The sequence below is a fragment of the Pan paniscus genome, chromosome 16 (genome assembly GCF_029289425.2).
Source record: "Pan paniscus chromosome 16, NHGRI_mPanPan1-v2.0_pri, whole genome shotgun sequence".
Classification (NCBI taxonomy): domain Eukaryota; kingdom Metazoa; phylum Chordata; class Mammalia; order Primates; family Hominidae; genus Pan; species Pan paniscus.
The window spans coordinates 12489959-12504406 of NC_073265.2; the positions used below are offsets into that span (position 1 = coordinate 12489959).

The 14448-nt window shown below is 39.9% G+C and overlaps 1 non-coding gene and 1 pseudogene across 1 annotated transcript; both read right to left on the reverse strand.

Moving 5' to 3' along the window:
- Positions 1 to 13074, reverse strand: part of LOC117978754 (POTE ankyrin domain family member B3-like) — a 32039-nt pseudogene extending 18965 nt beyond the window's left edge.
- Positions 1525 to 1631, reverse strand: LOC117978765 (U6 spliceosomal RNA). Its single transcript, XR_004669437.1, has one exon. It is a non-coding gene; the product is annotated as a U6 spliceosomal RNA (small nuclear RNA).
- Positions 13075 to 14448: the final 1374 nt, after the last annotated feature.

Genomic DNA, 14448 nt, shown 5'->3' on the forward strand with positions numbered 1-14448 from the left:
GAGGGATCTAGGTTGTGTGCTTCATATGAGAATCTAATGCCTGATGATCTGTCACTGTCTCACTTTGCCCCTAGATGAGACCATCTAGTTGCAGAAAAATAAGCTCAGAGTTTCCATGGATTCTACATTATGGTAAGTTGTATAATTATTTCATTATATATTACAATGTAATAATAATATAAAGTAGCACAATAAATGAAACATGGCTGAATAATCCTGAAACCATCCCCACCTTCCCCCAGCCCATGGAAAGACTGTCTTCCACAAAACCGGTCCCTGCTGCCAAAAACATTGTGGACAACTGACCTAAAGTAATTCATTATCACAAGTCTTACCTGAATTGCTGCTTTCAGAAGAGATTTTTAGCATCTGTTTTTCTTTATAGTCAGAAAGTAATTCACAAATTCTATGTAAAAAAATGTAATAAACCAAATTACTATTTTAATACTGATATAAAAAATACTTACCAAATGTAAAATTCTTGGAGTATTTCAAACAATATCATAATATCAGAATTTAACAGTATTATCCCATACACTTATGAGTACATTCTACAAACTTTTCCTTAAGCTTCTAATTAAAGAAGAAAAAAAATTAGGTGAAATGCTCATAAATCAAGGGCACTGTGACCCAGTAAATCAGCATGCATTAGCATGACATAATAGAAAGTGTCCCAACTCTGCATAAGTCCTAGCTCCATAATGAACAGCTATTTGTTCTTGGACAACTTTCTTCTCTTAGGCTCAATGTCTTCTTCTACAAAGTGAGGACTTTGCTGCCTTATTTCACTAGGTTGTTATAAAGATTTAACAAGGTAACATTTTTTAAATGCTCAGAGAAATAGTAAAGCAATGGAATAATCTGTTCCTAAACTTTATGACTAAAATTATCTTGGAATCCCAAATAAAACCCCATGTGTATTTTGTTCATAGGTTCTAATATGCAAATGCTGTAGTTTTCAGAAAATGTTATTAAGTCCTAATTTTGCTTCTTAGTTGTCCTACTCCTTATGGCTTATAATTCAGGGCATCTCAACTGTGTCATAGTTTGTAACTAAATTTTTTCATAAATCTCTCATTAAAGTAGATAATGTGATTGTCCACTATTACGGAGTTGACCAATTTGTTGTGCTAAGGGCAGAAAAACCAATGGATGTTAAGACCTGGCTTGGAGCAATGATCCTTCTCTACAGACTCAAACTCTGAGCCAGCAGATGTTTGTTAGGATAATGCTTTATATTGATGTTCAATTCCAGCTGACATGGGAGACCAAAACTCTACTTTTATTTTTTTTCAGTTTTCATGAAGAAGCTGCAAATTGACATTCTCTAATTTTTGACATACATACTTATATTTTGCACTGAACACATTATTCAGCTCTAAATCATCTCACAGACCATCTTCCATGACTATTTTTGCAGCACAAATCACATTTCGATATTTTGGTGGCACCCATTTTGCTTTGATTCACACTGTTTCCTTAGAGCTAGTCAGCAAATAGTGAAATGATCTTCCAGTGACTGCACAAAATATGGAATGCTTCAAAGAGTTGTGCTGCCTCCTTATGCAGAAGCCATGCTAACTTTCTCTGTATTGTTCCAATTTTAGGATATGTGCCACCAAAGCAGGCACAAAGCCCTACTTTTACACATGATTTGTGATGAGTCATGGACAAGGCTTGGCTCTTGTCCAAGACTCATCACTACTTACTTAACCTACTTGAGATTCTGAGAATTCTCTTCAATGGCTTCCTGTGAGATACAATTTGAAAATATTTTAAAATCTTGAGCTAGAGATGGAAGTAGCTTGGACGATTTTCATTATCATATAAATCAGATCACTCAAGGGGCCAACCACAGCTGGGAGCCACTGCTTGGGGAAGGCTCATATGGGACTTTCTACTGCCCAAGGTTCTACACAGGATATAAAGGTGCCTCACAGTGTAGATCTGGTAGCAAAGAAGAAGAAACAAACACTGATCTCTTTCTGCCACATTATTTGAACCCCTCTGACCCTTTATAACAAGCCCACCTAATATCTGCTAGAGAAAAGACCAACAACGGCCTGAAAGGATCTCTTACCATGAAGGTCTCAGCTAATTCTTGGCTAAGATGTGGGTTCCACATTAGGTTCTGAATACAGGAGGAAGGGTCAATTTGCTCACTTTGTGTGCGGATAAAGTCAGGATGCCCAGTGGCCAGAGCAGGGTGCTGGTGTTTTGGGAACAATGGCTGAGCATATAAGCATAGGTAAGGGAACTAAAAAATGTTGTAACTTCAAAGTCACTGTATGAATCCCCATGAAGACTTGAGGGATCTGAATCAGTAAGGGCACCTTGGTGTCAAAGGTCAACAATTACCTGGCAGCAGAACCAATTTGAGTGGCAACAATGCAGCAACAAAAACAATGGAAACAACAGAATGATTGGAATGTCCTTTTTTTTCTCCTCCTTCTGACTGGATAAAAGGGACTGTCTTCCTTGGATTTAGTGAACCCCTTTGGTTCTTGAAAAATTCAAGGAGTATGTAGGAGATAGTCCCCAGAAGACAGTACAAGGCTTTCTGCTAAACTGGACATTTCAAGACCCAAATAACTAATCCGAAAAATCAAAGATGTGAAACTCTTTTTTATCCCATGCATAGGTGTTATACTTGGATGAAATGAACAATATTGGGATCTCTAAGGATAAAGGTCTTAAAAGTCCTGAGGTAAAGAATCCTGCACCCATTGGTACTTCTAACTTGTCTTGCTTTTTGTCTGATTTCTGGCTGATGCAGGGGACTAACTCACTGCTACTCTAAAACTACCTGAACCAAACTATGACATCTCACCTGATATGTAAGATGCAATTGTTATAATTATTTTAAACCTCAATTTAGCATTAACTAGCCTTTTCATGTAAACACTTACACATGATGATGACTAGAAACAGCATACTCTCTGGCCGTCTGTCCAGATAGATCTTGAGAAGATACATCAACATTTTGCTCAAGTAGAAGATTGACTATACTTGCTGATCCACAACATACAGCAAGTATGAGGGCAGTTCTAAAATTACAGAGATAATTTCTCCTTTAGGAACTGTAATAAAGTTATTTTAAAAGCTAATTTGATATACTTTACCAATTTGACATCTTGCCTGTCCATGCAGAATCAAACATTTACATGCGCTAAAAGACATAAGCATCTTCAGTGCTCAAGTGTTCATCTTTGTAAAATACCACCAAGGTTAAAAGGAAGGGACAAAAAGGAAACCTCTTATCTCAGTGGGGTATTGCATAGCAGAAGCTACTAATTTAAAGTCCTTTGATGGGCAAGAAACAATGCTAGGGCCACTTATCTGAAGTGGACAAAGATTTAAGTGAAGATTTTGTCACAGCTTCCCTAGACTGATATGCTGTAATAGAAAATTAGCTAGGGGCTAAGATAAATAAGAGCTCTCTGCATGCTGAAAGCAGTAATATTAATAATAATGGTAAGAATAGTAGTCACAGGAGTTTCAGTTAATGATGCCAATAAGCATGTGCTATGCACTGAATTAAATGCCACATATATCTTTCTTGCTTATGCACAGCCAACTTTGAAGGATATATTCTCCTACTTTTCACATATGACAACATATTTGGTGGTAAATAACGTTCCCAAGGTCACACACGTAGCAAGTAAGAAAGTTAGGAATTAAACCCAGTCTTGTGTGAATCCAAAGCCTAGCTCTTTTCTGTTTATCACCCACCTACAGCTTGCCTTCATTAAAGGAAAAGTATATCCACTTAAAACTATCTTCACTCCCTCTCTCCATACCAACTAAAAATAAAAACATCAAAATACACTGGAAATAAAAAAGGAAAAAAGCTGTTGAACCCACAGTATGTGGGAATAGCAATTAATTGTCATGTAGGGATAAGCTAACATTAATATTCTTCAAAGAAAGCAACATAAAGCAGAGTCATTGAAAAGATAAAAGGATTTTCAACTCCTATTTATGTTTAATACAGCATATTTAGTGGAAAAGCATATAAGATACAGAGGTTAAAACCTACTAGAAAGGGTTAAGAAGTTCAATACTGAGTCATAAAGTAAACTGAAAGTTAAAGTTCAAACTTCATAAAATTAATATGAAATCCCTTTAGCTAACATAAGATCATGTAACCAAAAACATCATACAACAAATAACATCAGTCAATATAATAAGAGAAGATGAATCCTACTAAAACACTTCTTTATGTTGCCCAGTCCAAATAATTGCTTTTCTACTTAACTGATTTGTGTTGATATTGATCACTATGTCCCAATAAGTATAATTTAATCTTATTAATTTATTATTTATGACTTGAGTGACTGCTATCAATCTAGAACAACACACAGATTAAAAGAAATAACCATACCTTCCATATCTATCAAGTGCATTTAAATTAGCTTTTTTCTTGATTAAAAATTTCACCACTTGCTGTTTTTGTTCATGTACGCCAAGCAAAAGTGGTGTGAGGCCACACTGTAAAACAATATAAAACAAAAACAATATTTAATTCAAAAAATTATGTATCTCTCTACTGAACTGGAAGCTTATGGACTTACACTCACAGAAAGTAAATAAAATTTGGTCGCTTCCTTCTCACTCTTCTGTACTTTCCCACATGCCACTCCTTCCCTTGGAAACATCCCTTCTCTGCCTCACCACATTAAATCTGATCATCTCAAAAACTCACTTTAAACATTTACTGTTTCCAAGACTCTTTGTTTCTAAACGAGCATTTGGCATGGCACTTTTGGATGATTTTTTTTTTCATTTAAACAAAAAGCTTCTTGAGGGCAGGGGCTGTATCTTTTATCTCTATATTATCCAACCCTAAGACAAAATTGTTGTGTATAAAGCAAGAATTTGAATGTAAAATATTTCTTTAGTTTCACACGTTTTACCAAAGTTCAAGCTCCAACGTGCAATAAATATTGCTATTAATACTCACACTGCCCATTTCAAGAATTTTTCCAACACTTATTCATTTAAAATCTATTTGTATTTAATTTTTCCAGATTGTTAACTAGATAGATAATCAGTTCATAGGATTACTGAAACTAAGAGATTTCCTATCTGTATTCTTAATAACTCCATGGTTTTTAGTGTTTAAACCTGCCATCCTGATTAAGCCAAAGCTCTACAAACTTAAGAGACATACTGGATAGCCCATAATACAGCTTCAATTGACAAAAAAAGGTTTAGAATTTGCTACAATTCTGAGAAAACTCTGCTCTTAAAAACGACTTACTGACCTAAGCACTTGAATGATTGAACAAAGGGACACAAAGTCCTGAGAGAGCCATCCTCTACTTATTGGAAGACTACTCACTGCAAATTTCTAAAGACCTTCTGAATGGCAGTGAATAACTGATGGTAGAAAGGAAAAGGTATTATTCTGTAAGCTGATAGATAGTGCCAATAATATTCATTTTAATGTCCCAATGACAGAGATAAGTCAGACTAGGCCAGGAATGGTGGCTCACACCTGTAATCTCTCATTTTGGGAGCCTGAGGTGGGTGATTCACTTGAGCCCAGGAGTTCAAGATCAGCCTGAGAAACATGGCAAAAACATCATCTCTACTAAAAAAAAAAATACAAAAACAGATTGGAGGACCACCAGAGCTTAGGGACGTCAAGGCTGTGGTGATCTGTGACCGCACCACTGCACTCCAGCCTGGGGAACAGAGTGAGACCCCATCTCAAAAACAAACAAACAAAAATTTAGATTAATGTTATTGGAAAGGAAAGATTTAAAGGAATTAGCACATATCCAAATCCAACTCTTCTAGAAATATCTGAAGTTTCTGAGATATAAGAATTTACATATTACACTTATGTATTCAGTGGTTAAGCAGGAGTGTATCCGGATTTTGAGAAATTTGCTGTTGTTGTTGTTAGAGACAGGGTCTCATTATGTTGACCAGGCTAGACTAGAACTCCTAAGCTCAAGCAATCCTCCCACCTCAGCCTCCCTAGCAGCTGGGACTACAGCCATGCACCACCATGCCTGGCTTCAAGGAAACCTTTTAAAACATACATATCCAGGCTTTATTAGACTTACTCTATCAAAATCTTCAGGGGAAAACCTAGACTTGAAGATTATTTAAAAATTTTCCTGAGGTAACTGGAATGCACAACTCTAGCTGGAAGCTAGTGCAATAGACAATTATTTCAGTCTCATCTCTCATCCACATAAACAATTCCCTTTATCATTTGAGGATTTGGCCAAAAAGAGGAAAGAGTAGGAGAGAGACTCATTTGCTGAAAACACCACAAAATTTTCCCCGGTAAGAGTAGAAAAAGGTCTAGTAAACTCAAAATCCAACCTGATCTTTTTACTTATAAGCCCCTTATCTCCCACCTTCCCATCAAGACATTCTAGAATTGAAAGCAGAATTGAGACTCCAATTGGCCATTTCTACCAGAATAGGATACTAAGTTGGTTAATTACTTGTTATTTCTTCTACTCAAGGGTTTCCCACTACATTACCACATATTCACTGCCAATCTGGTTCCTCAGAGGCCTCCTAAAATTGATCTCTAGGCAGTTTACAACCCACTAACTCCCTCTCCCAAACTGAAAACTGTCATTCTCTAAAATGGAAAAGAACCCTGTCTCACCATATAAAGGAAACAAATGAATGAACAACAATAACAACACACACACACATGCACACACACACAAAACCTCTTCATGGTCTTTCCCCCCATTACCTAATTTCCAAGTTGGCCTTGATATTTCTGATTGCTGCATTTTTCCCTTTCCACTTCTGCCTCATGAGCAATCAGAAATATCTTAAGCCTTGCCACTGGGAGATACATCACCTCATATCTATTAGTGTTTTTTTAGGAATTTGCCAAAGTAGCAGGATTACTATTCACTGAAACATGTTTAAGTTTTCTTGGAGTTTTAATGTAAAACCTATTCCAGGGCAAATTTTGTCATTTTACATTTGTTAGGGAAAAAAAAACTTGGCAGGGAAAAATTGAAAAAAAAAAAGTATTATCTTTTACAAATTCAGTGTTTTTTTTTTTAAAAAGCATTAACCACAAGTGCACTGAAAAAACTGTACCCTCTAATGCTTCTTTAAAAGTAACAATATTTAAAATAAAGTCTTAGATAATTAAGTCATTTCAAAATATTTTCATTCAGGTTATGCTTGAGCTTCCAAATATGGAAAACTGTCCCTTACACAGGTCAATGTTAACACGAATGCATTTCAGTATTTTGAAGATAAAATTGGTAGATCTATACCTTGTTTTTTGATTCAATATCAGCACCATATAAGAGCAGTGCTTTGGCCATTAATTTATCTTCATTGTAGATAGCATAGTGTAGAGCGGTATTTCCATACTCATCTTGAATATTTCGATCAGCGCCATGTTCCAGCAACATTAACACACATTCATCTTCCTGGCATTGTACGGCCTGTCAGTATTAGACCAAAAACAAATTATAAGTCCTAGGAATTCAAAATAACATTCCACAGCTTTCACCAACTAGTTATATTTAAATGAGAAAACTCATTTTTATGCTATCTATTGAAATCAAACCCATCTCACGCTGATATAGTTGACTACTGCATACCTTTATCAGAGCTGTCCTTTTTTTGTTGTCAAGGATATTAAGTTGACATCGTCTGTCCAGCAGGAGTTGTACTACTTCTGAATTTCCATTGGCAGAGGCCAAATGTAGAGCAATCCTATGAGAGTGAGAAGACTTCAGGAAATTGTAGTGCACTAGCTAATGCCACATTAATGATTCATGTAGTTGCAAACACTGAATAGCCTATTACTCTGCCTTCAAAACAAACTCAATTTTCCTTTGAAGAAAGCACACTACTTATTACCTCTCATTAGTCACTGTATTAATGAAAGAGCAGCCTATTTGAATAGAAAGAGCATAGCTCTTGGATGACATTCAACTTGGGCTGGAATCCTACTTGAAGCTCTGTCACTTCCTAGCTGTTGCTTAGCCTTTTTGTGTCTCAATTTCCTCATCAATAAAATGGGAATGAAAATAGTCAGTTTCTCAGAGGAAACCACTGTAATGCTTAAATAAGACTCTACACAAAATATAGAATAGTTCCTAACACAAATAACAGCTCAAAAATTGTAAGATATTATAATTTTTACTAATACCGCTAAAGACAACATTTGAATTAAGTGAAATGATACAATTATACCTACACTTTCAGGTACATTTTAAAGATTACAGGTAGCGTTGTACTGTAATTTATTGAGTCTAAGATGATCATTGTCTCCATGTTTTAACATTTCTTACACTGAAATACCACTTATAATTCATGATTTACTATAATTATAATTGGCAGCATTTAAATAATTTTCTTAGTGAGACATAAAATAATGGGGCATCATACAATCCCTGGTGCCTTACATTAAGTAGAATATGTTATAATATAACAGGTCTGGGGCAGTTCCAGTCAGATGACTAGCATTTAGATAAATTTTAGTTCTTAAAAGAACTATGGAATAAGAGGGCTGAGGTGAAAACAAAAACAATTTTCTAAAATAATCTATTTCTTACTTTGGTTTTCAAAAACTTTAAGCCAAAGAAAACTTGAAATTCAAATGAATAGCATGGGCTCATTTTTTTCAATACTTAGATTTATACAATGTATGTACATCAGATATTTCCAATCATTCATATTAGGATTTAAGACTGTTATAAATTTTCTCTTTTTAAAATGGATTTATGAAACTATTTGTGGAGCTTTTTTCAACTTTTACATTCGGGGATACAGGTGCAGGATGCGCAGGTTGGTTAACATAGGTAAACGTGTTCCAAGGGGGTTGGTTGTACAGATTATTTCATTACCCAGGTGTTAAGCCTAGTACCCGTTAGTTCTATTTCCTGCTTCTTTCCTTCCTCTCACCCTCCACCCTCTGATAGGCCCCAGTGTGTGTTGCTTCCCTCTAGGTGTCTGTGTGTTCTCCTCATTTAGCTCCACCTATAAGTGAGACCATGCAGTATTTGGTTTTCTCTTCCTATGTTAGTTTGCTAAGGATAATGGCCTTCAACACCATCCATGTCCCTGCAAAGGACAGGCTCTTGTTCTTTCTTTTATGGCTACATAGTATCCCATGCTGTTTATGTACCACATTTAAGTTCTTAAAACAGCTAAAACAGTCTTTACCCAAGTCTTATAAATTTTCAAAAGGGCAGTTAAGGGTTATCTTTTACTATTTTCCACCTTCAGAAGTGCTTTTGTTTGAAAGGAGGGAGGAAAAGCTTCAATTGAGATTAAGTCCTAATGCCCCAATTTTGATTCTCTCAGCTTGCTCAGGCACAGCAGGTAAACATGAAGTTTTCAAAGGTGGAAGGATCCTGAGAGATGGCAGAATATGCCTGTCATATAATAGGTGTCTGGCTTATGTTTGATGACTAAACGGATTGAAAGAATGGATAAACATAGGTTGGAAGTTCAATATTTTTAAAAGAAAACTCCTGTTGAGCAATACATTTGCGATAGTAACGATCATTTATATTTGCTATTTTAGTTTTCATAAATATATAACTAAACTAAAATAATTAATCCATACTATTTACACGTTAATCTATATATAATAAAATGTATATACAATAAAATCTACCAGAAGAGGTAAACAGAAGCCCTCTACTTCTGAAGAGGGTAAAAGTTCACAGAAGATAGCCATCCACAGGTATAAAAATAAATAATAGAATGTGAGAAATTATTTGTATCTATGCAAGTAGCATATTCCTTCTCTTCCCAAGGACTATTTCATTACTAATGAAACTTAACTAAAACTTTTCAGATGTTCATTGCAGAAATCACAGATAAGAGAAAGGGAAAAACTTCACTTACAAATCCCCAGAAATAAGTTTGATTATATTTTCCACATATTTCCAGCTAACACAAGAGCAGATTCTGTTTGTGTATATGTATAACAAACTGATTTTTTCTCACTCAATATAGCAAAGTACATCTCTGCATGCCGACATATCTCTGTATCTACTGACACCCTCAATGGTTACATATTATTCCATCCTATGGATGCACTGAAATTTGTTCATAAAATCTTCATATGAGTTCTTCTCAATACATGGCTATTTTAAGCAATACTAAGAAAAACAGCTGTGTCTGTTTCATATAGATATTTCAGTATAATGGAATAGATGGGTAAAAGGCATACACATTTTAAAAATGTGGTTCTTACCATCAAAGTGTCTATTTGAAAAGTTGCAGCAACTTAAACTTTCAGCAAGTATATAAGTACCATTGTTCTTCACCCCCACAAACTTTGTGGACAGAAAACAGTATTTCATTCCTTTATATTTATTTATTTATTTTTATTTATTTATTTTTTTGAGATGGAGTCTCACTCCATCACCCAGGCTGGAGTGTAGTGGTGCAATCTCAGCTCACTGCAACCTCTGTCTCCCTGGTTCAAGCAATTTTCCTGCCTCAGCCTCCTGAGTAGCTAGGATTACAGGTTCATGCCACCATGCCCAGCTAATTCTTTGTATTTTTAGTAGAAACGGGTTTCACCATGCTGGCCAGGCTAGTATCAAACTCCTGACCTCGTGATCCACCTGCCTTGGCCTCCTAAAGTGCTGGGATTACAGGCATGAGCCACCATGGCTGGCCTTTCATTCCTCTTCTAACTTAAACAGAAAATAGTCTTTCATTCCTCTTCTAACTTCAATTCCTTCTCTTAGCAGGAATGCTATGTTTTACTATGTGCACAGGTCACTGGTAGACATGCAAAAAAGTACCTTGCCCAATTTTAAATTGAGCTTATTTTATTATATCTGCATATATATATGCCGGTTTCAGTGGCTCATGACTGTAATCTCAGCACTTTGGGAGGCTGAGGTGGGTGGATCACAAGGACAGGAGTTCAAGACCAGCCTGGCAAAGATGGTGAAATCCCATCTTGATTAAGAACACAAAAAATTAGCCAGGCATGGTGGTGGGTGCCTGTAATCCCAGCTACTTGGTAGGCTGAGGCAGAGAATTACTTGAACCAGGAACCAGAGGTTGTAGTGAGCTGATATTGCACCACTGCACTCCAGCCTGGGCTATGGAGTGAGAGTCTGTCTCAGAAAAATAAATAAATATTTGCACATATAAACAGGCATTTGTGTTTTCTTCTGGTACTTTTCTTCTTTTGTATCTTTAAATTTTTTAATCTACACTCCAGGAACTTATTTTTGTGACATAAAAATCTAGGTAGTTTTCTCCAAACAGCATGCATTTAATTTATGAATAATTCACCTTGTTTTACCAATATGAAACATCACCATTATCAAGTGCTAAATTCTTACATATATTTGGGTATTTCTGAATTTCCTATTCTGTTCTGTTCATTTATGTCTTTTCAGCTGTTAGTAAACAATTTGTGGAAATAACACACGCACATTTTGATATCTGGAAAAGCAAGTCTTTTTCCATTCTGTTACAAAAAATCAATTTATCACAATGATAAAATACATCATGTGCAATTTAAAGACACTAAGACTTTGCTATTTTTATTTGGCTTATGTAAAAGTGATAAACACAGAAAAAGCTCACATCTTAAGAAAAACGAACCTTCCTATTCAAAGATATGAACCATACTTCCCATTTCAGTTTCCTTTTAAGGTTACTCAGTAAAGAACGTATTTACATAGGGTACACATCGATATAAAATCCATATTGGATTTTATTTGAAAAATATTTAGCCCAGAAGTTGATATATTATGGGACTTAGTTCTCAATATACACCTTTCTATAGCGTCTAGAACATTGTTTTAAAATGTGTACATTAAAAATAATCTGCTGCATCGACTTAATTTTGCGAGTTAAATCACTTTAAAACCGTCTATTAGTGTTCTATAAGGGAAATTATAATTGGATTGGAAATCAGTTAAAGTTTTGTTTTTGTGTTGCTGTTTATAAAGGGACCTGGGCCCTGACCTCTCTGAGGTTTCCACGCCCAGGGTGGTGTGGGGCCTGCGGAGGAAGAGAAAGCCTGGCTCCTCCCTCCCTGCACCAGGAGGGTATGTCCCCATCATGCCCCCATGTCCCGCCTCCTCCCATCCCAGGCCCGGTTACCTGTTTTGCTTGTCCCTCTTGTTCATGTCAGTGTCCCTGAGCATGACGATGAGATCCTTTCTGGGGACTTTACCCCACCAGGCAGCTCTGTGGAGCTTGTCCAGATCTTCTCGACGGACGTGGTACCTCGGCTCCATGAAGGCGCTGTCGTCGTAGTCTCCCCAAGTGCCCACGTTGCTCTTGCCACTCCCCCTGCAGCAGGGGAAGCAGTGACAGCACCACTTGCCCATCTTGCTCCTGAGTGTCTTCATAAAGGAGTTGTCATGGTCTCCAGAAGTGCCCACATTGCTCGTGCCGCTCCCCTTGCAGCAGGGGAAGCAGTGGTGGCAACACTTGCCCATCTTGCTCCTGAGCGTCTTCATAAAGGAGTCGTCGTGGTCTCCAGAAGTGCCCATGTTGCTCTTGCCGCTCCCCCTGCAGCAGGGGAAGCGGTGGTGGCACCACTTGCCCATCTTGCTCCTGAGACCAAATGGCTTCTTCACAGCAGAGGCAGCGGGCATTGAACAAACCTCAGCCACCATCTGCTTTTAACAGCCAGGGGAGGCCGGTAGTAGCGAACAGATCGCGTCTACCAACCAGTTTCACCAACTAGCAGGAAACCCTGGGTTTCCAATCTGTTTGAAGAGAAAGGTCAATCCCAGCCAAAACTTGCCAACCCCAGCAAGGGAGCCCAGCCCACCCCACCCAGGGAAAACCCACACCCACCCGGGGAAAGCCCACGCCCACCAGGGGGACCCCACGCCCACCCCAGGAAAGGCCAAGCCCCCCCTCCCAAGGAAACACCCAGCCCAGTCAAGGGAATGCCAAACCCAGCAGAGAAAAGGTCAAGCCCAGCAAAGGAATGCGAGGGAGGAAACGCCAATCCAAGCAAGAAACACCAGGCAAAGCGACTAACAGCCAAGCCAAGCTAGGAACGCAAGGCCAAGCGAGGAACGCGAAGCGAAGCGTACCCGTTACAGGTAAGCCAAGCCGTTATGCGCGTGCGGGGCGCGCGTGCGGGGCGCGCGTGCGGGGCGCGCGTGCGGGGCGCGCGTGCGGGGCGCGCGTGCGGGGCGCGCGTGCGGGGCGCGCGTGCGGGGCGCGCGCCTCAGACGTTATGAGGCGTGCGCGTGAGGCGTGCGCGTGTCATTGCACGTGGTGCAGGAAGTGGCCGATGTGTGCAATCCGCGTGCGCAAGTCTTGGCGCCACAAATGTCAGTGACAGCCTTGCGTTACTGGCAAAGTTCATGGGAGTTGGCCCAGCTTTCTGGCCACTGAGGAGAAGCCTGTGGTGGGAAAAAGCCTCTTGAAGCAGGACTGGGGCTAGAGCGCCTGGAACTCGAGGATGCTGACAGCCTCCTCTGAAGAAAGCCCCCAAGACACTAGTGGTGGCGCTGTTGCGGGTGGCCGCCGCTGCAGCTTAGAGCTCTGGTTGGCGGAGCTGGATGCAAATGGCCTCAAAATCTCCGAGCACAAGACGCCCACGGAGCCCAGGGCCTGCCTGAGGCGCCTTCCACACCTGCTCCTCCTTGGTCCGCGCCCAGAACACAGGGCCATCAGCAACGGGGCACTCGGGGCCACAGAATCGGGGCTGAGCTGCTAGCTCCTGCTGTGGTGCCCCCTGCCTGGTGTCCAAACCAGGGCCAACAGCTGTGGGGCTTCTGGCCCGGGGTGCTTCGCTTCACTGGCATGCAGTAGGGTTGAGGTGCAGGCCGCTGTCTCCAGGCCTGCAAGAGGGAGCTGGGAGGAGCACCTACCACTGATGGGGAGATGCAGGAAGGCACCCCCACGTGCAGATCCTGGGAACAGGACACTGCCAGCACCAGGGAGCCAGATCGGAGCCTCCCTGGCAGCCTGTGAGCTGGACCCAGGCAGTGGCACCTCGACCCTCCTGCTGGGACCCTCCTGCTGTGCAGGCTTATGCAGCCAGGCTCCAGGCTGCTTCACCCATACTGCAGGTGCTTTGGTGTGGGAGGAAAAATGCATTCTGGCCAGGCACTGTGGCTCACGCCTGTAATCCCAGCACTTTGGGAGGCTGAGGCGGGCGGATCATAAGGTCAGGAGATAAAGACCATCCTGGCTAACACGGTGAAACCTCATCTCTACTAAAAATACAAAATACTAGCGGGCATGGTGGTGGGCGCCTGTAGTCCCAGCTACTCGGGAGGCAGGAGAATGGCGTGAACCCGGGAGGCGGAGCTTGCAGTGAGCCGAGATCGCATCACTGCAACCTGGGCGACAAAGCAAGACTCTGTCAAAAAAAGAGAGAGAGAGAGAGAGAGAGACAGAGACAAAGACAGAGACGGAGACAGAGAGACAGACGGAGAGAGAGAAAAATGGATTCTAAGCCTGGGACACCGACCTGCTCTTGCC